General features: G+C 47.2%; 1 long non-coding RNA gene across 1 annotated transcript; it reads right to left on the bottom strand.

Moving 5' to 3' along the window:
* Window positions 1–4,819: 4,819 nt before the first annotated feature.
* Window positions 4,820–7,088, bottom strand: LOC146640161 (uncharacterized). The gene is made up of 3 exons (XR_014906348.1): window positions 6,734–7,088; window positions 6,570–6,650; window positions 4,820–6,081 (listed from the first exon to the last, which is right to left on the bottom strand). It is a non-coding gene; the product is annotated as an uncharacterized LOC146640161 (long non-coding RNA).
* Between the last annotated feature and the right edge of the window lie 981 nt (window positions 7,089–8,069).

The following is an 8,069-nucleotide window of genomic DNA, read 5'->3' as shown; positions in this document are numbered from 1 at the left end:
CCCCGGATACGGATATTCCTGACCAATACCCGATCTCCAGCTTCCAAGTCTGATGCAGTTACATGTCTGTCAAACCTCATTTTGTTCTTGTGAGCCATCTTTGCAGCCTTGTCCATAGCTAACTTGTAGCTTTCTTTGAGACGTGACTTGAGTTTTTGCACATATTCAGAGTGAGATGAGTGTTGTTCCTCTTGCACTGGCAGGTTGAATGCAAGGTCAACTGGCAACCGAGGTTGGCGTCCGAACATCAGTTCGTACGGGGAGAAACCAGTCACTTCATTCCTGGTGCAGTTATAAGCGTGGACCAGGGGTCTTACATGGTCACGCCAACAGGACTTATCTTGATCACGGAGAGTTCCCAACATATCAAGCAAGGTACGATTAAATCGTTCCACAGGATTGCCCCTAGGATGGTATGGGGTTGTCCTCACCTTGTGGATACCAGCCACCTGACAGAGCTCCTTGATTGTGCGGGACTCGAAATCTGGACCCTGGTCACTATGCAATTTTTCTGGGATGCCATAGTGTACCATAAAGTTCTCCCACAGACACCTTGCCACTGTGCGGGCCTTTTGATTAGGTGTTGGGATAGCAACTGCAAATTTAGTGAAGTGGTCCGTGATCACCAATATATCTTTGGTTCCACTCCTGTCAGCTTCCAGGGACAAGAAGTCCATGCACAAGAGTTCAAGAGGTCGTGTCGTATTAATGTTGACCAAGGGGGCCGCTCTTTCAGGCCGTGCCTTCCTCCGCACGCACCTGCCACACGTCTTCACTTTCCTTTCCACGTCCAAAGCCATCCTTGGCCAATAAAATCTTGACCTTACAAGGTCCAGTGTACGGTCGACTCCCATGTGACCCATATGGTCATGCAGGCTGGTGAGAACTGTGTTGCGAAGCTCAGCTGGAAGTACAAGCTGGTAGGTTTTCTGGGACCTCTCTTGGCGTCGCCGGTACAAGACATTGTTGCGGAGCTCAAGACGGTTAAGCTCTCGGAGGAGCAGTGGAAGCTCAGGGAACTGTGTGCGCACGGTTGGAGGTGGTGTGTCCCCATATTCGATCTGAGAAATAACATGCTTTATACACTGATCGGCTCTTTGCTCGTCTGCCAGCTCTGCCTCAGTTAGATGGGGAATGGTTGGCAGACCTCCAAACTGTTCCTCTTGCCCATAGCTATCAGGTACAGCACTAGGAGACACAGCAAGCACCTCCACCAAGGCAACACAATCTGCATCTGCCTCTCTTTCATTGTCAGGACTGACGCTGTAGGTGAACTGCCTCTCACAGATTGCTTTCACCACAGACTGATTTACAGCATTGATGTTGTCTGGATCACAAAGGTGATCTTGAGTGAACTGTTGTATGCGTTCAATCTCTTTTTGTGATTTCAGGTCGTCCGCTAGCCCTCCGTGTGGTCTGCGTGATAATCCATCCGCATCTCCATTCTGCTTCCCTGGACGATAGAGGAGTTTGAAAGAGAATGTGGACAGTGCTGCTAGCCACCTATAGCTAGTTGCGTCAAGTTTTGCTGAAGTCAGAATGTAAGTCAGCGGATTACTATCCGTTACAACAGTGAAGTGGTTGCCGTAGAGATAGTCGCTGAACTTTTCTGTAACTGACCACTTGAGCGCCAGAAACTCCAACTTGTGCGCTGGATAGCGATTTTCGCTCCGTGACAGCCCTCTACTTGCATAGCCTATGACTCTAAGTTGTCCCTCTTGCTCCTGATACAATACAGCACCAAGCCCGGTGGTACTGGCGTCGGTGTGCAGTATATAGGGTTTCTGGGGGTCAGCGAAGGCAAGTACAGGGGCAGTGGTGAGACTTTGGATGACTGACTCGAAGGCTTCCTGGCAAGCTGGCGTCCAGCGACCTCCGAAAGGGTCTTTTGGGTCATGGTACTGATGTGCACTTTGTCTTGCGTTTACTTTTGATTTCTTGTGGCTAGGTGGGTACCCCGAAGTTAAGTTGTGGAGAGGTTTCACAATGCTGGAATACCCCTTAACGAACCTTCTATAATACCCAGCAAAACCAAGGAACGACTTTAACTCTCGCAGGGTCTGTGGGACAGGCCATGTTTTAAGGGCCGAAATCTTCTCAGGGTCAGTCCGAACTCCATTTCTGGAGACCACATGTCCCAGATAACGGACTGAAGTCTGGAAGAAGACACATTTCTCTGGTGACAGCTTTAACCCAAACTCTTTTAGACGAGTGAGCACTTTCATGAGTCTTTCTTCGTGTTCCTCAAGGGTTCGGGAGAATACTATCACGTCATCAAGAAAGACCAATGCATCCTTCAAATGCATATCCCCCATGCACCGCTCCATTAACCGCTGGAACGTGCTGGGGGCGTTCGTTACACCCTGAGGCATTCTGTTGAACTCCCAGAAGCCGAGAGGGCACACAAAGGCCGTCTTCAGTTTGTCTGCTTCTTCGACCTCGATCTGGTAGTACCCTGATTTTAGATCAAGAACAGAGAACCACTGTGAACCATTGAGGGCTGAGAATGTGTCCTCTAGCTTCGGAAGGCTGTACGCATCTTTTATAGTCTGAAGGTTTAGACGCCTATAATCGATGCACAACCGGACTTGGCCGTTCTTTTTCCGGACTACCACTATGGGTGACGCAAATGGGGACTCTGACTCTCTAATAACTCCTGCATCAAGGAGTTCCTGAATGTGCTTCCGGACAGCCTCAATGTCCCGTGGGTGGATTGGCCGGGCACGTAGTTTGAAAGGCGTGCCATCCGAAAGTTTTATATGATGTCGCACCTGGTCCGTCCGGCCAAAATCCAGGTCGTGCTGTGCAAACACCTCAGGCATGCCGCTGAGCTGCTGAGTGATGCGCTGTTTCCATTCCAATGGAACTGGGGAGTCACCAAAATTGAAGGTTATGGTGGGCTCTTGGAAAGACGGAGTCTCTGGAGTTCTCTGGGATAGTTCTGACTGTTTGGTCTTGTTGTGTTCCTTTAATAGGATGGTCTGATAAGCACTAACCTCTGCAATAGTACACTTGGCAGGGATGACAATGTCGTGGTCAGACTCGTTGCTTATAACAACTGGCAACTTGTGGGGCCGCCGCTGGGGAAAGTCCACCAGACCGGCTTTAAGTAGCAGGCCACCGGGCAAGGGGGACGATGATGGGTACTCAATTACAACTGATTTTTCATCCTGAAGGCCCTCGCCAAGGGCGACTCCCTCCACCACTACAGTTGAACCAGCTGGAATGACTTGAGGCATCTTGCCAAGTAGCTTCACTACCCCCTGATGGGTGTCACTTGTCTGCTTCCGTCTCAACTCAATGATTTTGAAGACTACTTTGTAGCCATGTGGGAGGGGTTGACGATTGGCTAAGTCAGTCTCTGAGTAGATGTCGAACAGTACATCTAGGGTGTTTGTGCCTATGAGCATGAGGGATTGTGAAGTGTCAGGGACGATTAAAGCAAGTGTGTTTACATCTACTGGAACACCTATAAAGTCCTTTGGAAAAGTTATGGTCATTTCTATATAGCCAAAGTAAGGCACTAGCTGGCCATTAGCACCTTCCACTTCTAAGAGGTCATGTAGTGGCTTGATCTTTTGCTCTGAAAGGTGCTGCTGGTAAAATGACTCAGGAACAGTGGTAACTTGGGAGCCTGAGTCAAGAAGACAGTTGACTTCTTCACCTCTCACAGTCACTTGAGCTGTACTTCTGGTACCAATCAACTGTTTAGGGAGTTGGAAAGATTGGTTCTGCTCTGAATGGTTTAAGCCAGAACATGTTTGTGCTTTGACAGTCTTTGCTGGGGTACTTACTTTGTTAACCTCAGCTGTGATTTTGTCACCATTGTTTACGTCTGAGGGACATTGTTGACTCTCCTCAGCTCCTGTTTGTCCCACAACAGGAACTGTTAGATGTTTAAAGGTGAATCTGTACAATCTCGCGCTTCCCACTGGCATTGTTTCTCCTCCAACTGCTTCTTTTTTTCTGCTACTAGGTTGGGGTTAGCGGGGTCAACACAGCATGGAGCGATATGTCCATCTTCACCGCAGTTGAAACAATACCAGGGCTTGGGTCTGCCCCTTTGCCTCTTTGAAGTCTGTCTTTGCATACGTCCATCTACACCATGTGGCTTTGACATTTTACTCTGCGGCTTCCCTGCAGGGTCCTTGCTGTTTGCAAACTTTGTTTTTTTCTGTGACATGAATGTAGTTAGTTGACTTTGCAGACTCGCCACCTGCTTTCGCAGATCCTCAATAGCAGCAATGCTACTCCCATGTTTCTCCTCTGGTTCACAAACATGTGCACCCTGGAACTGTAACTGAGTTCTCTGCTTTGTGGTGCCAATGTGTTTTCTCATACGGTTAGTTTTTGCTTGCTATCGATCTTCCTCAGAGCGAATCATTAACAACAGGTCTGAGAATTGGGGTGGGCTGCTCTTCTTTTGCTCAAGTTGCAGGGCGCTGAGTAGGTCGTTGTCCCAACATCCCCTGCAGAACTGTTTAAGTAGATGTTTGTCCACTTCTTCACATGCGACTTCCCCCCTCTTCGTGGCTCTGTTTAATGCTAGCTGTAGCCGGTGAAGGTAAGTGGATGACTTCTCACCTGGATCTTGAAGGGTGTTCAGGAATTGAGCGAAAAGTTCCTCACCATCTTCTACAGTGCCAAAGGCTGAATCTAGAAGCTGCAAATAAGTCACAGGTGGTGACTCAGGCCGCAAACTCTTAACTATATCAGCTGCTGGTGGGAGCAGGCTCTCATGGATCTTTCTGGATATTTGCAGGGGGGACATGCTGGGATCATTTTGGAGCAGTTCAATTTGTGTGCGCCATCTGTCATAATCAGTTTCATTGTTAGGTCTGGGAACCTTACCGGAGAAGGAACGGAGTCTCACCTGGGACTGGATGTGTGGGACAACATCTTGCCTTCGTACGATATGCTCTACCACAACCTTCTGAATGTCAGGTGGGTTCAAGTCACTTACTGAGAGGGACGCTGCTCTCCTTCCATTAGTGAGGGGAACATCATCAGTGGCACCAGTATCACTTGGTGTAACATCTGAATGTGAGGTGTGACACTGTCGCTCTTTAGAAGCGGGCGGAGATACAACAGTGGTCTCGACATACGTGGGAGAAGGTTCTTCAGTGGTAGGTCGCATGGCTTCAACATCCTCCCCAATCTGACACATCATCTCCTTCAGCACCTCACCGTAGTCTTTGCCACTCAGCTTGGCTAGTTCCTTGAGTTCCGCCAAGTAGGTTTTTGTAACATTACTCCCAACCGTGGTAGTGTACATGCTACTGAGTGTTTTAATTTCATAGACAACGCTGGGATCAGCTTGTGCTGTGTATGTGTATGGTAAACGAGGTTCTAAACCTTCTAAGGCTGAACTGCTAGAGTATTCTACGATCAGGTTTTGGTAGAAGTTGGACAGTGAATCATCAACAAAAAGGACTCTTGTGATTTTACCATACTGTTTCAGAAAGTCAATGACCTGTTCATCTTTCTCAGATACCTGTGTTATCCCAGCGACAACAACCGCATTAGGTATTTTGACACCAGACTTTTGTATGAAATCCATGCTGGTCATTGCCTCAATATTGATGCTCAAATCAATTGGCTCCTGGCTGGCTCGCCACTTCTGTAACCAACTTTAAGGTATAAAGGTGAATTACAGCGCAATAATTACTTGGGCTCGTAATAAGACCCTGGCCAGAATCAGAAGACACCAAATTCGTATGGAGCCAAAGTATTGAGCAGCAATAATGACCTGGACACAATGTTAACTTTTGAGTAGCCACTCTTGTATTGTTACAAAGTATAACAGGTATTTGTCCAATTTGTACAGATAAAGTATAAAATAAAATAAATAGTGTGCACACTCAACAAAATAAAAGTACTCGTTGGGGCCCTTTAAGAATTTAGAGTTAAGCTGGCGATAGCCAACTTCAAAGGTCCTTGTGAATGTAACTGGAATGTATGAGTGTGTGGTGTGTATCTTCTTTGGGGTAGATCGTCCTCAAAGTGGTTGGCTCGCCATCTATCACAACCAGAATATCGTCCTGGTCCTTGGACTTTTCCGTCCTCTCCAAAAAACCTGACCTATAATCCAGGTCATAAAATGTACATTCTAATCAGTCTGTTTCAGATGCATTGTTTAAGGTTAAAATACAAAATCAAAATATTGCATCACCTCATATTCATTGCATCAACATCTTAAATCTTATCAAATCTCACAGTTCTGTTGTACAACATTCAATTTTCAAGCATATCAAATATGAGAACTAAACATCTAAGTTGCTCAAATATTTCTCTATTCATGTAAACATTAATTAAACAATACTTATGGTAAGTAACCATTGACACTCAAAATACAATACACCATAACAAATTCAGAACTATGTGCAAATAAGCAACAAAATATACATATGAGTTCAGTTCAGAGGCATTAAAGCAGTGTGCTTAATTTCTCCACACTATAGGCCTATTCGTGAGAGAGAAATGCACTAAAAATTACCCTCTAGATTACTTTAAACTCACAGTGAACTGACAAAATTTAGCTTTAGAGCAGCTAAGAACATGTTGCTCACCGTTGCTCTGTTTCACAAAAGCCCAACACACACTGGCGTTGGAATTGCAGCAGCTCTCCGGATGAAAGGTGAGTGGTTAGCCTGTGAGACACCGAGCTAGCATTAGCATGATCGCGATGGTAAGTCTCTACAAGTTTTTTCCATCAGAACAACACTCGTCTTACCGACGTTGCCTCTCTCCTTCATCCAGCCACTCGACTCCGGACTTCCAGCAGGTAAGTAGGCTGGTTTTCCTTCCTCTCAATCCTGAGTTTTCCTCTCTTTTGTCCGTGGATTTCTCGGTTTGAGTAGCAGATGCCTCCACTCCTCTTGCTGAGATAAGAAAAACCCGGGACACCATGCACCTCCACCTCACTTCCTGGCTGACAGGGTCAATGCGGCCTGGGTAGGCTCTGATTGGTTGCTGAGCTAGGTGCCCTCACGTGGGGTGAACTGAGAGGTGCATTCAATGGTCATAGGAAATACGACGCTTGTTGATGTGGACAGTTAATATAAAGAGAATAAGTATGATATTTTTCATCTGGGCTACACAGGTACTTGGTGGTTGCAGCTTGTCTAGCGGCCTCTTCATTGTTCCCATTTGCCTGCGGGATCCCCAGGTACTTGTAACTGTCCTCTATGTCTGCAATGTTGCCTTCTGGTAGTTCAATCCCCTCAGTTCTGACTACCTTCCCTCTCTTTGTTACCATCCGACTACACTTCTCCAGTCCGAACGACATTCCAATGTCATTGCTGTATAGCCTGGTAGTGTGGATCAGTGAATCGATGTCTCGTTCACTCTTGGCATACAGCTTGATGTCATCCATGTACAGGAGGTGGCTGACAACTGCTCCGTTCCGTAGTCGGTATCCGTAGCCAGTCTTGTTAATGATCTCACTGAGGGGGTTCAGGCCTATGCAGAACAGCAGTGGGGACAGAGCATCTCCTTGGTAGATCCCGCACTTAATGGCGACTTGTGCTATGGGTTGGAGTTGGCCTCTAGTGTTGTACGCCACATCCCCATTGAGTTCCTGATGAAGGCTCTTAGGGTCCTGTTGATCTTGTACAATTCTAGGCATTCCAGTATCCAGCTGTGGGGCATTGAGTCATAGGCCTTCTTGTAATCAATCCAGGCAATGCACAGGTTGGTCAGTCTGGTCTTGCAGTCTCGGCTGACTGTTCTGTCTACCAGTAGCTGGTGTTTTGCGCCTCTGGTATTCTTGCCAATCCCTTTCTGTGCCCCATTCATGTATTGACCCATGTGCCTGTTCATCTTAGCCGATATGATGCCTGACAGGAGCTTCCATGTAGTACTGAGGCAGGTTATTGGTCGGTAGTTGGATGGGACGGGTCCCTTCTTGGGGTCCTTGGGGATCAGGACAGTCCGACCTTCGGTTAGCCATTCCGGGTTAGCTGTTAACTAGCAGCTGGTTCATTTGTGTTGCCAGACGCTCGTGGAGTGCAGTCAGCTTCTTCAGCCAGTAGGCGTGAACCATGTCGAGCCCTGGTGCTGTCCAACTC

This window comes from Diplotaxodon limnothrissa, linkage group LG1, assembly GCF_057381915.1.
Source record: "Diplotaxodon limnothrissa isolate DT_005_m linkage group LG1, D_limnothrissa_male_GT1.1, whole genome shotgun sequence".
NCBI lineage: Eukaryota > Metazoa > Chordata > Actinopteri > Cichliformes > Cichlidae > Diplotaxodon > Diplotaxodon limnothrissa.
This window is presented reverse-complemented; position numbering and strand designations above follow the sequence as displayed.